General features: G+C 46.2%; 2 pseudogenes; one reads left to right on the top strand and one right to left on the bottom strand.

Moving 5' to 3' along the window:
• LOC131569230 (zinc finger protein 850-like) overlaps nucleotides 1–17,254 on the bottom strand; it is a 337,185-nt pseudogene that overhangs the window by 211,357 nt on the left and 108,574 nt on the right.
• LOC131569109 (zinc finger protein 551-like) lies at nucleotides 12,354–14,977 on the top strand (annotated as a pseudogene).

Below are 17,254 nucleotides of genomic sequence, written 5' to 3'. Positions count from 1 at the left end.
AGTCAGACCTTATCAGGCAGGAGTGTCTTTGAGGTTTCCCCTCTCAGAAAGAAAATGTCAGCAGTGCTTGTCAGAGCCAGGTCACTCAGGGCTTCTCCTGCTTCAATTAAGCAGAAGCAAACCTGTGATGTGTCAGAGCCTGCCCTAGGTAAGCAACACGCTGGATAATTTTGGAGGTCACTTCAATGCAGAGTGGAAAACTTGAGCAGGAAGTTTTCCTTAGAAGAGTTTCTTCAAAAATCTTTTTCTTCTGGCTGAGCCATCCCATGCCCAAAACCTTTGCTGGTGTTTTGGCCCTTCTTGTCTCAAGTTGAAGATGGAATCAAAAAGGATTCAAGCCACAAGTCAGATCAAAGCTTTGAATCCTCCAAATTGTCCTGGAGGAGCCTGAAAATTGCACTGAAGGAATTGATTTTTTGGGGTGCTGATTTCATCTGCTGCAGGGGAAAGGTCACTTTTTAACAATTTGGATTTTTACCAATGGGCCCAGAACAGACCTCTGAGCTTGGAGTGCAGGGCTGCAGCTTTTCCAGTAAGGGGTTAAGGGAAGGAGGGAATCAAATCCAACAGGTGTCCCTTGGATTGAGCTAGGAGCTGCTGGTCATGAAATGCTATTTATTTTGGAAAACACTACAGAAAGGGGTGTTTCGTGGTTTTTTTTTGTTTTGTTTTGTTTTTTGTTTTTTTGAGGGTTTTTTAATTGTTTTTTTTTTTTGTGGGGGGATGTTTGTTTTTGGGTTTTTGGAGTTTTTGTTGTTGTTGTTGTTTGGTTTTTGGGATATTTTGATTGGTTGGTGTTTTTTTGTTGTTTTGGGGGATTTTTGTCTCCTTTTTTGGTTACACAAAAGCAAAAAAACCATATCTGTAACCAGAATTCCTGGATTCACTTCATGCAGAGATGGAAGTGCAGCACCAAGTCAGCTGAGGAGAGCTCTGCTGGTGTGCTCCCACCGTGCATGGAAGAGGGGACAAACCTTTGTGCTTCCCAAGAGCAGAACAAAGTCACAGATCCCAGCCCAGAGCACCTCCAAAGGGTTTTGCCCACACCCCAAAGCACAGAGGAGAAGCTGGTGAGTTCCTGCACTTTTTGACTGGAAACAGCAGCAGGACAAAGAGCTGCAGAGAAGAGCTCAGCTCTGCCTGTGGCCCCCTCCCATGGATGGAGGCAGAGTGAGGATTTGCCTGTGAATCCCATTCATCACACCCCAAGCCTTCTCCTGCCTCATCCTCTCTTCTCCCACACCTGGCTCAGTGATTTCCCTGCAGCAAAGCAGTTGTCCCTGATAATGTGATGGCAGGGGATGACTCACGTCAAACCCCAGCAAAATAAATGTTCGAGAAACGTTGCTGGGAATTCATCCGCTCCTCAGAAATGGAATCTTGCTCATCTTTGCCTCTCAAACATCCCCTTTGGGTGGGGTGGAGCTGCTCAGGGGGTGCATTGCCTGCCCTCAAAGTCCCATCCTGCCTGGCTTTGAACATTTCCAGGGATGGGGCATCCACAGCTTCTCCTGGAGGTCTGATAACAGGACACAGAGGATCTGTACAAATCCTGCTCACCACACATGGTGGGAGAAGGAGAATGCAGTTTGAACTCAGCAGAGGAGTGAGGATAAACCTGGTCCTGATGGGTGTAAGGTAAATGCTGGAGCAGCTCATGGGAGAGATTGCAGAGGCTGCAGCTGAAGAGGTTCTGTGTGGGGCTGTCAAAGCTCCCTCTCTGAAGTGGATTTAGGTGTGGATGAGCACACCCTGGTGTTAGAGGGGAGCTGTCCCATCTCTGCCCTTCACTTCAGCCCCAGTTGTCATGATTTCTGTGGGACTGCTGCTGCAGATCAGGAGGAATAAAAGGGAAAATCTGTCTTCTCTTACATAACTAGAAGTAAATGCATAATGCAGTTTAATTGAAATTACTGACTTCCCCAGATAAGCTGGATGTAACTGGATCATGGTGATAAAGTGATCTGGTTAATATATAAAAAATTACTCTGGGACACCCAGTGCACATAGATAAGGGCACTGAGGATGGAGTAGGGAGACACCAAATCTACCTGGTAGAAGACTCTGTAGATTTGCTGCTGTCTCAGTAAAGATAATTTGAGCAAAAGCAAAATTCACTATTTCACCCTAGAGCAGGAAAAAGAGGGGATGAGGAACTGGATTAATGGCACCTCCTCTGGGGTTTTGTTTTTTTGTTGAATTTCTTGAACATTTCCCTGCTGTTCTGGACCTCAGTTGAAGGTGTAGGTTCAGTCTGGTTTCTGAAGCTGTGGAAAAAAAATCAAGCCATTTAACAATATAATTTGAAAACAAATTATTGAGCTGAGAGCTTTGTCCTTGGGTTCAGCTAGAGACGTTTGAGGGACACTCTGGAGGAAAAAAAGTTTATTTAAGGAGCATCTGGAGAGATGGGCTTCAGCTGCCCTCTTCTCTATTTATGCTTATTAGAGATGAAATTGAAGTGCAACATGATTAAATTATGCATATAGAGAAAAGCTTCCACAAACAAGAAAACATAAGCAATGTGGGAAGGAACAGAACTGCAAAGAGAACAAGAGGAGCAAAACCAACAGGATGCCAAACTGCAAAAGACATTTCAACAGCACCTAATTAAAACTGTTCACATTTGTAACAGACAGAAGATAAAGACATTCACTAGGAAACAGAAGAAAAGGGGGGAAGAAAAGCCCACTAAGAGGAGTGATTTAGTCAATCACAGGAGATTCTGGAAAAAACAGCAAGCATTTGAGCAAAGGCCAGTTGCAGAACGTGCAGTGCATTTGGAGTTGGGGGTTCTCTCCCATTGTCTGCCTGCAGAGGTGACTCCAGCTGGAATAGTGAGGGATGTGCAGAGCACAGCCCCTGCCCACAGCACCAGCAGCCTGTGGGGAGCTGCCACCGCTGCCTTCCCGCTCGTCTCCAGGCAGGGATTTGAATAATATCACATAGCAACCAGCCCAGGACTGAGAAATCAACCCAGGTCCCACTCCAATAACTTAATCACGAGATTATCTCCCAGCTTCTTTTATTAATTAATGAGCCTTTGCCTTTTAGCTTCAGAAAGCACAGACACAGCAGTCAGGGAGAGGCTGCAAATCCAGCGTGGCACCTTTGTTAGCATGATGAACTAATAACACTTCTCCTACTGTGACACCTTTCAAAGCTTGACATGTTCACCACTGGGTTCATCTGCTTCCCAACGTGTAGGAGAGCAGCACAAGCTCCAAAGTGGAATAATCAGGACAAATGAGTCCTTAGCCATCTTTCAAAGAGGCCAAATCAAACCTTCTCTGGTGGCAAAAACAAGAACGAGCTGCGTTGTGTTTTCCTCGTCTCTTGTCTAAGCAAAATTATTTTCATAATTGGTGAACATGGGATGAAATAACATTTCAGCAAGGGAAAAGCCTGTCATGTACCGTGTCTGAGAATGAATAGGGGAAGTTATTTTTTCCTTCTTGTCATAGAGGCTTTGCTTTCAGACAGGGTTGGCCAGGAGAAAACTGAGCTTTCCAGCTAGAGAGAGGCTGATTTATATGTGCACAAGAAATCTCCCTGTTCAGAGATAAAACAGCTAAAGTGCTTTGTTAATGATGAAGTGGCAAGAAGAGCTGGAGGAAGAAGCTCTGGAGCCACAGGAAGCCCCCAGTCTGGATGCTGCCTGAATCCTCTCCTCATCCACGCAGAGACACCACAAATCACTCGTGCACTCCATGAAGAGTTCGTCAGTCCAAAGGAGCTCGTTAAACAATCCCATTCCTACCATGCTCATGTGCATGGAGAGGTCCCAAATAATTAGCTCTGTGGCTGGCAGCCAGCAGGAATATCTGAGCCCTTTTTAAGCCCAGAGAAGGAGGGAGCCCACGGGGCTGGAAGTCCTGCTTGGGCCAGCCCAGGTTACCCTGTCACATTTGTGAGAGCCAGGGCAAGGCAGCAGCGCTATCCCCAGCCCTGACACAGAGAAATGAGCATCACCACAGAGGGACAAGTGGCACAGATGGGTGGCTGTCCTCGTTGTCTCCTCTATAACTCCATTTTTGCAGGGGCAACAGGAGGGGGAAGAGCAGAATCCCCCCTGGACTGCCTCCTTTGCAGGGAAGTGAGTGATGAGCCTGGCAGCTTCTGAACAAATATTTCTGATGCACAGAATTCACTTGTCAGCGTGGAGGAGCCTCGAGAGGAAATTTCCTAAGCAGATCTGTCGGAGATAATGACACTGCACAAGGAAGCCCTCCTTAGGAGGGATGTCTCCTGAAGATGTGGAGTGTTTGAAAACATGATGCTTCTGTGTGTTGCTGTTGATGAGTTAAAATCCAAGCAGCCGTGGCTGAATTTTTAATCTGGGAGCTCTAACAGGTGAAGCACAAGGAGGCAGTGAGTCAGTTTTTAACCTTCCCTGATGCTGCCTTTGTTTTCTTTCCAAATCAGAAGCCTCTCTTCAGGCCCAAGATATCACACTGTGTTCTGCCTCGTCCAGATTACAAACCAGGGAATTTCTGTGCGTCTGCATGTTTGTGTAATTGCCTAACACCATGAAACTTCATCTCAGCTGAAGCTTCTAAACTCCACTGTTAGATAAAAAGCAATTAACAGCAACCATAACCAGAAACACTTCCAGTGTGAGGGCAGGCAGCAAATGGCAAATTGATACATCAACAAATCTGGTTTTGCCTTGTACTTTGCCGCTTGCAGCCAATGGGTCATTAATTTTTATATGAGTATCATGGATTTATCAGCAATTTGGGAATCTTCAAGTTATTACCTATTGACAGTGGCTCTGATTGTGTTGGCTGCTCTGTGTTGCCTCTGCTCTTTCAATTTAAGAGTCACTCAAAAGGGTGCAGCAGCCAGAATCTCACCCCAAGGCAATCCTGGGCACCCAAAAGTTATTCAGTATCTCATATTTGTTTCCTCAATACAGGGCTGGGTCTGTAGAGCCCTTTACCTTCTGAAAGCTCATCAGCATTCACCTGTCATAGGTATGTTCTTCCAGCTCTCCTAAGTAGCTGTATTTTATCCTGTCAAATATAAAACTGGCTCAGGTCAGGAATTTTGTGCTGAGCTAGTCAATCTTTAGGGTTTTTGCTAATTAAATCTAGGACAGATAACCAATAGATTCTTCAGCTGAACAAGGATAACTATTTTAACCTCTCCTGTCCAGGTGCTTTGGGATCATTTTACATGTTCTGATTCATTAGTTTGAGTTTCAGTTCCATGGGGAGGGGGGGGAGTAGGAAAACCTATATTTTACTTGGCAATTGTCCTGTATACAATAAGGTTTGCTTTCCATGTGGTCACAGAGGCACTTGCAGATTAGCTGCGTGCAAAGTGATGTGAGGAACCTAATCTGGATTCATGAAAGTGGTGGTTTTTTATCTGAATAAATGCTGTTCTTAAAAGAAAAAATTAAAAAGCAGATACAGAGGCGTCAAGGATGAGATTGCCTGTTACCATTCTCTGCTCTGTAGCTATGCTTTGGCTGTCAGGTATTTTTAATCTCTCTCTCCTGGCTGGTTTGGTGTGAGCCTGTGCCTCCAGATAATCCATCAGTAATTACCTGTTTAGTTTTGTTGCACTCTTGTTGCTTTGTGCAGCTGCTCAGGAGTTCATTTGCTCCCACCTTGCAGACAGATTTAAATGTTAAGCTTGTTTTCTTCCCAGATGGGGAAGAGATGCCTCTGTTTCAGGTGAGTGTTCTGTGAGCTCTCCCCAGTGTGAGGAGATGATCCTGAGCCTGTTACAGCGCAGCTCAGCAAGGCTGAGAAATGCAAATCAAACCAGACCCTTTTTCGTCTCTTTTGGGCTTTTCTGAGCTCTTTGTGTGTTTAAAACAATTTTGGTGCCTCCTTGTGCAGTCAGTGGTGGCAGGCAGCACAAAGGGATTTTTCTGGAGGGGTTCAGGCTGGAAAACTCCATCCCTGGAAGTGTTCAAGGCTGGGCTGGGTGGGGTTTGCACAGCCTGGCCTAGTGGAAGGTGTCCCTGCAGTGAGGTTGGTCCAGATAATTTTCAAAGTCCCTTCCAACCCAAACCATCTTGTGATCTTAATGCTTTGACTCTTCCTGGAGGTTCTGCCAAAGAAAATTTAAAACAAACCAAAGGAAAAGGCAGTGATACAAATGGGCAAAGAGCAGCACCTTGGTCATCCCAGCAATGACCAAAACATCCAGGGAAGAGATATTCTACCTCTTTGTCAACACAATTCCCAGCAAGCTTTCTCCTCTCTTACTTCTCTTGGAAAGGGTAAATCTCTGCTGTACAAGTTTCTCTTTTTTTACAATCTGAATGCAAGCAGCCTGCCTGTCTTATCTCCATTTGCCCCCTTCTGTGCTAACATTTCAGTCACTTCCTGCCAATTTAATGTTTTTTCAACTACTGATGTGCTCCTCATCTCCACTCTGCAATTATGAACCCATGTGCTGATGTTTTAAGTGTTTTGTTTTAAAATGTGTAACATCCAAATTTACTAAAAAACAAACAAAAACCCCAAACTGAAAAATACAGATCCCTCCCCAAATTCTCTCTAGTGCTAATTATAGAAATCTCAGCTCTCAGCAGAAGCGTCAGTCAGCAGAGGATTTGGTTCTTATCAGAGGCTGAAGCTTTGGAAAAATACACTGAGGATGGTGCAGGTACATGCTGGAAGTGAATGTTGAGAGTTTGGAAATGCAAACTTCAGGATTTTCCAGTGCTCTTCCTCCCCCAGCACCCAGAACATTGCACTGTTGGTCGCTCTTCATTTTTAAATCATTTGCTGTCAAGATACATGTGTTGTTTTCATAGAGTTGGCAGCAGAATTTACTATTTTTTTTTTTTTTCCCCCAGCTAAATTTAGAGAAGGGTAACAAATATTCTGGGTTTGCTCTGAAATCATTCTGGGAGAAGCTCCTGGGTTATACATCACGGTTGCTCCAGCAATGAAAGTGCAGAGAGTTTCAGCTCAATGATGGCTTTGGCTCTCAGGATGCAACCCCACTCTCTGTCCCCAGCACAAGAGAGGGTCCGAATATGCTTGAAAACTCATTATTATTAGGGAATATTATTTACATACCTCATTTTCCTCTTGCACAAGAAAGCTGAAGGCATTTCTCCCCCTTCTAACTCGTTTTAGAGGCGACCTGACATTTTCTAATGGCTCTCAGGTATGTATAATTTATCCTGCTCAGTGTCTGCACTTTCCAAAATAACACTGGAGAATTATCTGGGCTCCTGCTTTTTTTGGCCAACCATTACTCTTTCTTTTTTTTTTCTTTTTTTTTTTTTTTTTTTTGACCTATAAATGTCCATATGCTGCAGGATAATTGCAGTAAGTGTAGGTTCCTTTGGAGATGCTCTTGTGTGGGAGACAATATGACAGCTCGTCTGCATAGCACAGGCATCATTCCCCTGCCTTGATTTAGCAGAGTCCTGGACCCCAAGGCTTCTCCCATCTCTCCTGAATATTTAGGGATTGCTCACACACACACCCCGTGCACTGGTGCTCTCCCATGCAGTCATTTCTCCATTTTCTGTGGGCAGCTCTGCTGCTTGCAGGAGGCACAGAGGGACACAAGCCTGGCACAGCCTGCCATGGGGACATGGCCCCCTTGCTCCTGGATTCCCACACTCTATCCAGGTATCCTGAGCATCAAAATCCTGTGTGAACCCACAGCCAGAGTGTTTGGTTTGGAAAATTGTGTGAGGTGGAAGTGATGTCCCAGGAGAGGGACAAATCTCCCAAATGTCATGACCTCTGATTGGCAGCTACACACAAATTTGTCCCCAGACTTGTTGAAGCTGTGTGATGCTTTTGGGATGGATAAAATAATCCTAAAATGAGATTATCAGCAAGGGATTGGGATGAGGGGCAGGAAAAGGAGCTATCACCCCAAACCTGGGCATTCCTTACCCTGCTGTAGCTGCATGTCCATGATTGTCCCCTGGAATCTCAGGATTCTGTGGACATTTGAGTGTTTAATTTAAATTTAACACTGGCAGGAGTGTTTTGGAGCAGAATTGAGCAGCTGGGCTTGAACACAGAGCAGTTGTGGGGCACTTTTATTCTTTTTGGGGTTTTTTATGCCCTGACAAGGTGTGTGTCATGACTAAGGGGCTGCATCAGTGTGACAGGGGACAGGGACAGTGCCAACGTGTCACTCACAATGGGGGGTGGTGATGGGGTGGTCCCTGGTGGTGTCAGTCACACTGTGCGTGTGACAGGGGCAGTGCTATTGGCACTGGGGGTGTGACAGGGGCGGTCCCCAGCTCTGACTGTCACACTGGAGGTGTGACTGGGGCGGTCCCCAGTCTGACTGTCACACTGGGGGTGTGACAGGGGCGGTCCCAGCTCTCACTGTCACACTGGGGGTGTGATAGGGAGGTTCCTGCCCATGTCTGTCACAGTGGAGGTGGGAAAAGGGATGTCCCTGTCCTTGTCAGTCACACTGAAGGAGTGACAGGGACGGTCCCTGGTGGTGTCAGTCACACTGGAAGTGTGACAGGGGAGGTTTCTGTCCGTGTCTGTCACACCGGGGGTGTGACAAAGGATGTCCTTGTCCCTGTCAGTCACACTGGAGGTGTGACAGGGGATGTCCCTGTCCGTGTCTGTCACACCGGGGGTGTGACAAAGGACGTCCCTGGGAGTGTCAGTCACTTTGGAGGTGTGACAGAGGCTGTCCCCAGCTGTGCCCGCCCTGCTGGGGATGTGACAGGGGCTGATCCCTGGGTGTGACAGCGGCTGATCCCAGACCTTGCAGGGTTTTGGGTGGGACAGGATGGGGAAATCCCTCCTGCAGGGTTTTGGCGTGGCCCCGTGCAGCCAGAGCTGCTCGGTCAGTTCCCATTTTAAATTCCAGAATGGTTCAGATTGGAAAGGACCACTCTGGATCACTTTGCTCCTCCTTTCTGCTCCGAGCAAGGGCATGAAAAAGAGGAAGAAAAAGAACTGACCGAGAGTTTGTGATTTCCTGGGACACCACTACAGGCTTCTCATATAAACTTCATGAAGAACTGCAGTAAAAATCCTTAGTGCTGAATGGTTATTGAATAGATTATTAAATGCTGTTCTCAGCCAATCTAGGAATTCTTTAGAACAATAAACCAGTAAGTGCAGAGCCCAGGTAGAGATTTCACCTTTAACTCTTCAGCAAGCTCATGGATGCATTTTTGGGGTTTCCAGACCCCAGATCAGAGATGCAGCTCCTCCAAATCTCAGCCAGGAGCCCACAGATGAGGATGTTCTTGCACAGGCACCTCTCATCCAGCACCAGAAGGGCCAGGTTATTCCCTGGCAGGCTCATTTACAGTCCTGGATCTCCAGCCAGGTGTATTTGCAGAATCAGATAGCAGTTTTTGCCTAGAATTTGCTGAGTCTCCATCAATATGTGCAGAGGAAAATGCAAGTTTGGGGATCTAAAGCATGCCAGGAAGTTATTCCTCAACCAGCCTGCTTCTTACAGCCCTTGCTTGGTTTGTTCCTGTTCATTTTTCCATGTTCTTTACAGCCTGATTCTGCATTTTGGACCTCTGTCTGGCTTTTGGTGTATGTGGGAAATGGATTTTTAGAGAATTCTCAAAACCTGACAGAAAGCTCACATAGTGTGCATCTGTATGCAAATCTTGAGATAAGAAATGCTGAGTTAGAAATGCCACAGAACAAGACAGATATTGTTGAGAAATTAAACTAAAAACAAGTTTCAAATGATAACCTTAACAAATAAGACTAAATACTTAAAAAATAAAAAATAAAAAGTACATTATAGCAATACCCACAAAGAGTAATTTTAGATTATTAGCTTTAAAGCATTTACAACATAGTGTAACAAAAGCTAATAAGCCAAAAAGCACTTATAGTACCTTATAATTAAGAAATAGTTGGCTTCTGATTATAATAGTGCAAATTATGACATCTATACTATCTCACTCTTCACATGAAACAAAAAATAGAATAAAAGTGTTTTAAAAACTCCGTTACCCCATCTGAGTCAGAAAAAAGCTTTATCCAACAGGTGTAGTCAGAACTTGGTTTTTTTCAGTGTTCCTTCTAAATGCCTCATTCATGAGATGCCAGATCACTGGACTCTAAGATGTGGAAGATCCTGGCAAACGTCAGGAAAATGTGTGTTAGGGTAACAGGATGGAGCTGGATAGAGTGAAACAATTCCCTGCACCAGACATGCTGAACCTTCTTTTAATTGAGTTCTTAGGGTCCTGTGTGGGTGTCCTTTCAAAATTCAGTGTCCTCAAAAGGCACTGCATGCTTAAGTTCAGTGGGCTGAAGGGGGCCCAGATTGCCCCTGGGAGTTAAAAGCTCAAACTTCAGCCAAATATCAGTGAAATCCCTCTTGATTCAGCTCCTTCTTAGAAGAAACATTGCTTAGAATTTTCTTTTTCTTGTTTTACATAGAAAAGTCTGAAGCTCTCAGATGTTTAAAGTGTTTATGGCACTCCTAAAACAGAGTAGCCAGATGTCAGAAAACTCTATGGCCTATAAAGAAATTCAAATTTGATGGAATGTGATGTTAAACCCTTCACAAAATGTATTAAGCTCCCATTGTGAGAGCAATGGGAGCCACGAGTTCCATTTTCGTGAATTTAACCGAAAATTTGAATTAAGAAATTACTCCAGAGTAGATCTAACTGGCAAATACATTACAGATCCTCATCTGTCCTGACAGACTCTTCACATTTAAGGCACATAAAAGTGAGGTAGCATAAATAAAAAGGATTTGGCGTCCACAAACGTGTGTGTTGGGAATATGAATGTAGGGCAGGCACAAAACACCAATAATGTAATTTTAATAGGAATCATATATTGCAAGGAAGTGGGTAATTCAATTAGTTTTCAGCCTTCTCCTTGAGGATTACAGCTGGTTTTTGTGTGTGTGGATGCTGGCAATGCACAATCTTGTTCATTTGTCATTTCAGTTCTGTATTTGCTGCTAATTGTGGAGCCCATTTCCCAAAGCTGGAGGAGTTTTGCTAGGAAAAGGCAGTGCAAAGCTGGGCTTGCTCTGGGTTTTTTTCCCAGAGTTGGGTTTAAAGCTGGACCAATCTCCATGAGATTACACAAAGAGTGGTTTCAGCTGTGGACCATGATCCTGCTGTGGCTTTGGCAAAGGCAGGTGGGATCCTTGGATGGTTGACAAAGGAGTTCCCAAGAACTGGTGCCACTGTGAAAGGCCCTGGTGAGGCATTGCTGAAGATGCTGAATGTCCTTTTGTGTGCAAAGACTTTTCTCTTAGGAAGTGGGACACAGTCCTGGGAGATGGATTGATCGCTCCTGACAGGGGCAGAGCTGCTTTCTTCTGACAAGGCAGGGTGTGAGAGGGACTCAATCCATGCCACACTCCTGCAGGAAGATGGATGCACAGTTATTGCCATGGTGAAGGGCACAGGGGACACTCCATGAATTGCTGTGGGCTGGAGCTGAGGGACAGGAAGGGTACTGAACCTGTTTGGGTGAGTCCAGAGGAGGGCACCAAGGTGATCAGAGGGATGGAACACCTCTGCTGTGAGGAAAGGCCAAGAGAACTGGGAGTATTCAGCTTTTAGGAAGACCTAATTGTGGCCTTGCAGTACCCAAAGGGAGCCTACAAGAAAGACAAGGCAAGAGCTGGAGTAACAGGACAAAGGAAAATGGGTTGAAATTGAAAGAGAGTAGATTTAGATTAGATGTTGGGTGTATTTTTTTCCCTGTGAGAGTGGGCAGGCCTTGGTACAGGCTGCCCAGAGAATCTGTGGCTGCCCCTGGATCCCTGGAAATGTCCACGGCCAGACTGGATGGGGCTTGGAGCACCCTGGTCTAGAGAAAGATGTCCCTGCCCGTGGCAGAGGGCTGGAACGAGACGACATTCCAAGCCATACCATTCCATGATTCCATGAACAGGCTCCTGGAGCACCGGGATCCGCCGAGCCGGGGCGGTGGGAAGGGCCCGGCCGCGGAGCCGGGCGGGGAGCGGTGGCCGGGGAGGGGACGCGGTGACCGGGGAGGGGACACGGTGACCGGGGAGGGGACGCGGTGGCCGAGGAGGGGACACGGTGGCCGGGTTGGGAACACAGTGGCCGGGGAGGGGACACAGTGACCGGGGGGCGGACGCGGTGTCCGGTCCCGCCCCGCTGCTGGCAGCTCCAGCCCGGCCGAGGCGCCGCTGCGCCGGTGCCGCTGCCGCGGGCTCCGCGCCGGCGCGGGGGATGCGCGGGGGATGCGCGGGGCCGCACCGGGACCCGCAGAGCCCAGGTAGGGCCGGGGAACAGGGAATGGGCACCCAGGAAAAGTTGGGGGGGGGGGGGGGGTCACACTGCCTGGAACAACAAAAAAATTTCCTATTTTTTAATATATATGTATGTGTATGTATTTATTGTTGATATTACTGTTTTTCAGTCCACGCCGTGGTTTCCACACTCCTAGCCGTGGTTACGGAGTTCTCTTAAGCCAGGCAGCGCCAGCATCCCTTGGAAAGTTTTCCCGCCCCAAAGGCATCGGCAGCTCAGCTGGAGGGCTGGAGGTGAGGAATACTCCTGTTAGCAGCTCCTTATTAAATTGTCGGGAATGACTGGAGTGGGGGTGAGTCGAGCCACGCTGTTCCAGGCAGTGACTAATGAGGACTAATCCAGATTGTTTTGGAAGAAAGCGTGGCTTGTGCTGCTGATGGAGCAGCACAATGTGAATAAGATCTTTCACTTAATGCCCATCGCTGCACTGCCTTGATCACTGCACTTGATAAGCCTGCCGAAACTAAATAGGCAAGTTTTACATTTATGTACACGTGGAAATACAGAAATATTTATGTTTTTACATATATGTGTTCATTAATATGTATGCTTATATTCAGAGATGTCTTATCCCACCTTCCAGTACTTAAATGGATTTTACAGGAAAGTAGAACAACATTTTACACAGATAGAACAAAGGGAAAAAATTTTAAACTAAAAGAGGAGACATTTAGATTAGTTATTAGGAAGAAATTCTTTACTGTGAAGGTGGTGAGGCCCTGCCACAGGGGGCCCAGAGAAGCTGTGGCTGCCCCATCCCTGGAAGTGTTCAAGGCCAGGCTGGATGGGGCTTGGAGCAGCCTGGGATAGTGGAAAGTGTTCTGCCCATGGCAAGGGGGCTGGAATAAGATGGTCTTTAAGGTCCCTGGCAACCCAAACCATTCTGGGATACTGTAATTTCTCATCTTTAGGAAAATTTAAAATTGGAATTACCAATTTATATTTGGTAGTGAAGGCTGGCTGATGATAGTGGATTTAACTTTATTGAACATTGTCTATGCTTTATGTGCTGAATGTGTATTTTCTACATATCTAATAGTAGATGATTCTGTTTCTTTTACATATCTAATAGTCTGTCCCTTTCTTTGAATCAGAAAAATACCTTTGCTATTCTAAATTTATAATATCAGAAGAATCACTGATGAAACAGGTGTTTTATTTTCTAGGGAGCACTGTCAGAAGAGCTGAGAATGAGATGGACTTACCATAAAGGACACAAAGTTCTGGGTGATGATGAGCTAGAGTTTTAACTTATAAGAACACAGTGTTTGCCTCAGAGGATGGATGTGAGTGATAATAACATTTGTGTCACAGAGCGGAAGAATTCAAATTATCCGAGAAAGGCCGCAGAGCAGGTGGGCCACAGCTGTAGGCCACAGAAGGAGGTGGACATGAATTACTCCTGCAGTCCTCCTGGAAACTCTGCTGGACCTGCAGGAAAGCAGGAGCTTTTCTGTGGAGACAAAGAAACCTGTGCCACCTACTGCCAGAAACAAGGTGAGAGCCCAGCTGGGGAGATCCCCCCCTCCAGCACCAGCTTCCACCTGCAGAGAGAGGATGAGGATTTAGATCACTGTTCCTCTGAGCACCCCAGGAAACCACGGATGATAACAAAACTCCGCAAGGACAACGGAAGCACCGCTCTGGGAGATGTGCTTGGTGAGGAGCTGGAGCCTGTCCCCGAGGATGCTCTGCCCTATCGATGCAAGAAGTGTGGCTCCTCTTTCCACAGCATGAGTGAGCTGCAGGAGCACAGGCGAGCTCACCTGCTGGAGAACTCCTACCGCTGTCCCATCTGCGCCAAAAGCACAGCTGATCCACTCCAGTGAGAGGCTGCACAAGTGCCCCGAGTGTGACAAGGCCTTCATCCGCACGGCCGACGTCTGGAGGCACCCACGCAATGTGCACAAGATCGAGCACTCCATGGTGATCCTGGCCAGTGGCATGGCCAGGACCCCCTGGTCTGTGGTGCACCACAGCCAGCAGCACAATGCTGAGTGCCTGGATTAGGCTTTTCCTGCAAACCCAAAGTCTCACGAGGACGACTTCAAAACTTACGCGTGCCCGACGTGCAGTAAAGGCTTCGATAAGCCCAACCTGCTGTCCAAGCACAAGGTGATCCACCGGGAGGACAAGCCCTACAAGTGTCAGGAGTGTGGCATGGCGTTTGTGCAGCTGCTCAGGCTCAAGAGGCACCAGCAGACTCACTCTGGGGCACGGCCCTTCTACTGCAAGGAGTGTGGAGGGACCTTCACCCGACTGGCATCGCTGCAGCGCCATCACCGCATCCACACCGGAGAGAAGCCCTACTCCTGTAATTTCTGTGGGCATTCCTTCACCAAGTCAGAGATCCTATGGAGGCACAAGCGCACACACAAGTTGGACAAACCTTAATTTGGGGTCTCTGTGGTTGCTTTGTACCTGAGCAAGGTCTCCTCAGCTGGGCTGGAAAAGCACACCATGGTGTGTGCTCTGCCCAGTCCAGACCCACTGCCCAGCATTGCTGCATCACAGGGAGCTCTGGAACTTGATTGCACTGCTGGGTTTTAAACTGCTTTGTATGAGAAAATAATCTAATTAACCCTGAGTAATGAAATGGGAGACTTGAGGAGACTGAAACCACTCGCATGTGCTTGCTCTGTCTCTGTTTGCTGGACTGGTGATGCATCCACTCGAGCTTTGTGCAGGATCTGCAAGCAGAGGTTATGAGAATTCACTGAATAAATTGGCCCTGCCCTCATGAGTGTGATGACTCTTTGACACTGGCTTTGGAGATCTGTTAACTCACTAAGTTAGAATGCTCCAGGGTTCTCCCTCTGTCCCTTCTTGTATTTTGCTGGTTTTTTTCTTTCTGTTACTCTTCTTTTTATTTGGAAGGGGAAGTATCATGTTGGTTATTAAAAAAAAACCAAACTCCACTTCCAAACCAGTTCCTTAATAAACACAACAGTCACCAGCTGTATTTCAGAATGTTTCTGTAGTTTATGCACTTTTGAGTGATGGGTTAATAATGGAGAAGGCTTTATTTTGGCTATGGTGGTGCATGCTCTTGGGGTGACACTTGTGTGTCTGATGGAAACATGCACAGTAATCTAACCAGCTGAGTATTGTGGAAGGAAATCTTTGAAGACACAAAATTCAAAGAGCAAAAGACCAAATTGAAGCCACTTTTGCTACTCATTGTTATAGGAACCTTCTTCATTTAAATGTTTTCACCCATAGGGAAGCTTCCTATAACAAAAGCAAGTCCTGTGGTGTGTCCAAGTACTGCCCAACGTGTTTCTTAGACTCTTCACTTTGATTTAGATTCAAATGGTTAGTGAAGAAAAATTTCCTTAGGAATTAGCCTGGCAGACTTGGGCAGGTGTTGACAAATCCTCCAGGGCTGTAACTGCCAAGAGATGTGTAATGCCTCAGTGTCAGCAATGGGATTTTAACTTTGAAACTTAATAATGACTTTACACCTTCTATTAACCACTGTGGTAGAAGTATCCAGTTTGTCCTGAAGTTGCAGCCTGAATTTCTTTTCCACATCAGAAGGTTTTGCTTCTTTGCTTCCTTTTTCCTTATCAGCTGCGATATTTCATTATTTTTTTTCTAGGGCTTTCTGCCTTTTCAGTGGAAGGTTATGCAGCAGAATGAAGGTAAAGCTCCAAGGTAATGTACCTTTGCATTTATTACCAGGTTATTTAATATAAAGTACTGATTGTGCTGTTTGTTTCCATATTTCATAGAATTAAAAAGGTACATTTGCAGCTCAGCACCTCCCATCTGTGCAGCAGCTGAGCAGGTGCCACACAGTGGGTCCTGTTGTGTTTGATGTCAGGTACTTGGCTCAGATCAAGATCTACCACTGTTCACAGCAAAACTTTAGGTTGATTATACATGGGAGACTAATTGGTGTCACTAATGGATCGTTTCCACTTCATTCCTCAAAGAAATCTCCAGATAAGGGGACCGATGTGCATCCTGCCCCCAAGGGATGTGTTCTGTGGTCTGTGTGTGTTTGTAGTTCTAGGATGGCTGGGCCCTGAGTGAGAATTCTCCAAACTCCCCTCTGCAGGAAGCTCCAGTTCAGTTTTAGGTTTGCAAAGGCCTTTGATGGGGCCCCCTAGCAACAGCTCAGTCTTATCTGAAGGCTGTACAGCTACTCAGAGAGGAAAGATCTTTGCACGAAAAGAATCCTGGCTGGCTGTGGGTGAGTGATCTGCAGAGGGAGGTCACCAGTGATGCTCTGTGGGGACCGTGCTGTTCAGCACCATCTGAAGTGACCTGGAGAGAGGGCAGACGGCAAAGTGACAAAGCTGTTCCAGAGACTATCATGCATTAAGTTTCCACACTCATTTTCTAATCCCCATTTTAAAGTTATCAGCTCCAATCTCCCCTGTTCATCATCCTGCTTTTCCTTTGGGTATGGGGATGCTCCTGCTGTACGGTGGTTTAATATCCATTTAAACTGCACCACTTATGCACACCTTTATGTTGTGTGATAGTTCTGCTTAGAAAGTTATGGTAATTGGGAACATCCAGTTATTCTGCTTTTTAGTGCTAGCAGTCAGTGGAATTTGTACCTCTGGCATAATGGTGGAAGTATTTTGAGCAGAGGTCTGTTATATGGGAAGAGTAAATGGTGAAATGAAAAGTACCAAGCTTAACTAAAAAGTTATTTAAAGACACTTGCCTGGAAGTTTGACTTGCATAAAAAGTTCTTGGATGTGTGAAAGGAGTAATTAAAATGTATGATGATTTCTGGGAAAAGTGTGTAGAACTTGCCTCAAAGAAACCTCCACAATTCCTGTGCAAGGTACAGGAAGCCCCATGGAGCTTAATTTAATCCAGAGATCAGCACTTCTGCACTTCACATAATTCACATAAAGGTCTGGAAATCTCTCCCATGCCCTGACCCTCTCACAGTGTCAGTCAGAGTGAGTGATATCCTAAAACAGACACAGCCAGTCATGACATGTGGCTGACATGGGGCAGATAGACCTGTTCTGCAGCATTAGG

The sequence above is a fragment of the Ammospiza caudacuta genome, chromosome 29 (genome assembly GCF_027887145.1).
Source record: "Ammospiza caudacuta isolate bAmmCau1 chromosome 29, bAmmCau1.pri, whole genome shotgun sequence".
Lineage (NCBI taxonomy): Eukaryota > Metazoa > Chordata > Aves > Passeriformes > Passerellidae > Ammospiza > Ammospiza caudacuta.
This window is presented reverse-complemented; position numbering and strand designations above follow the sequence as displayed.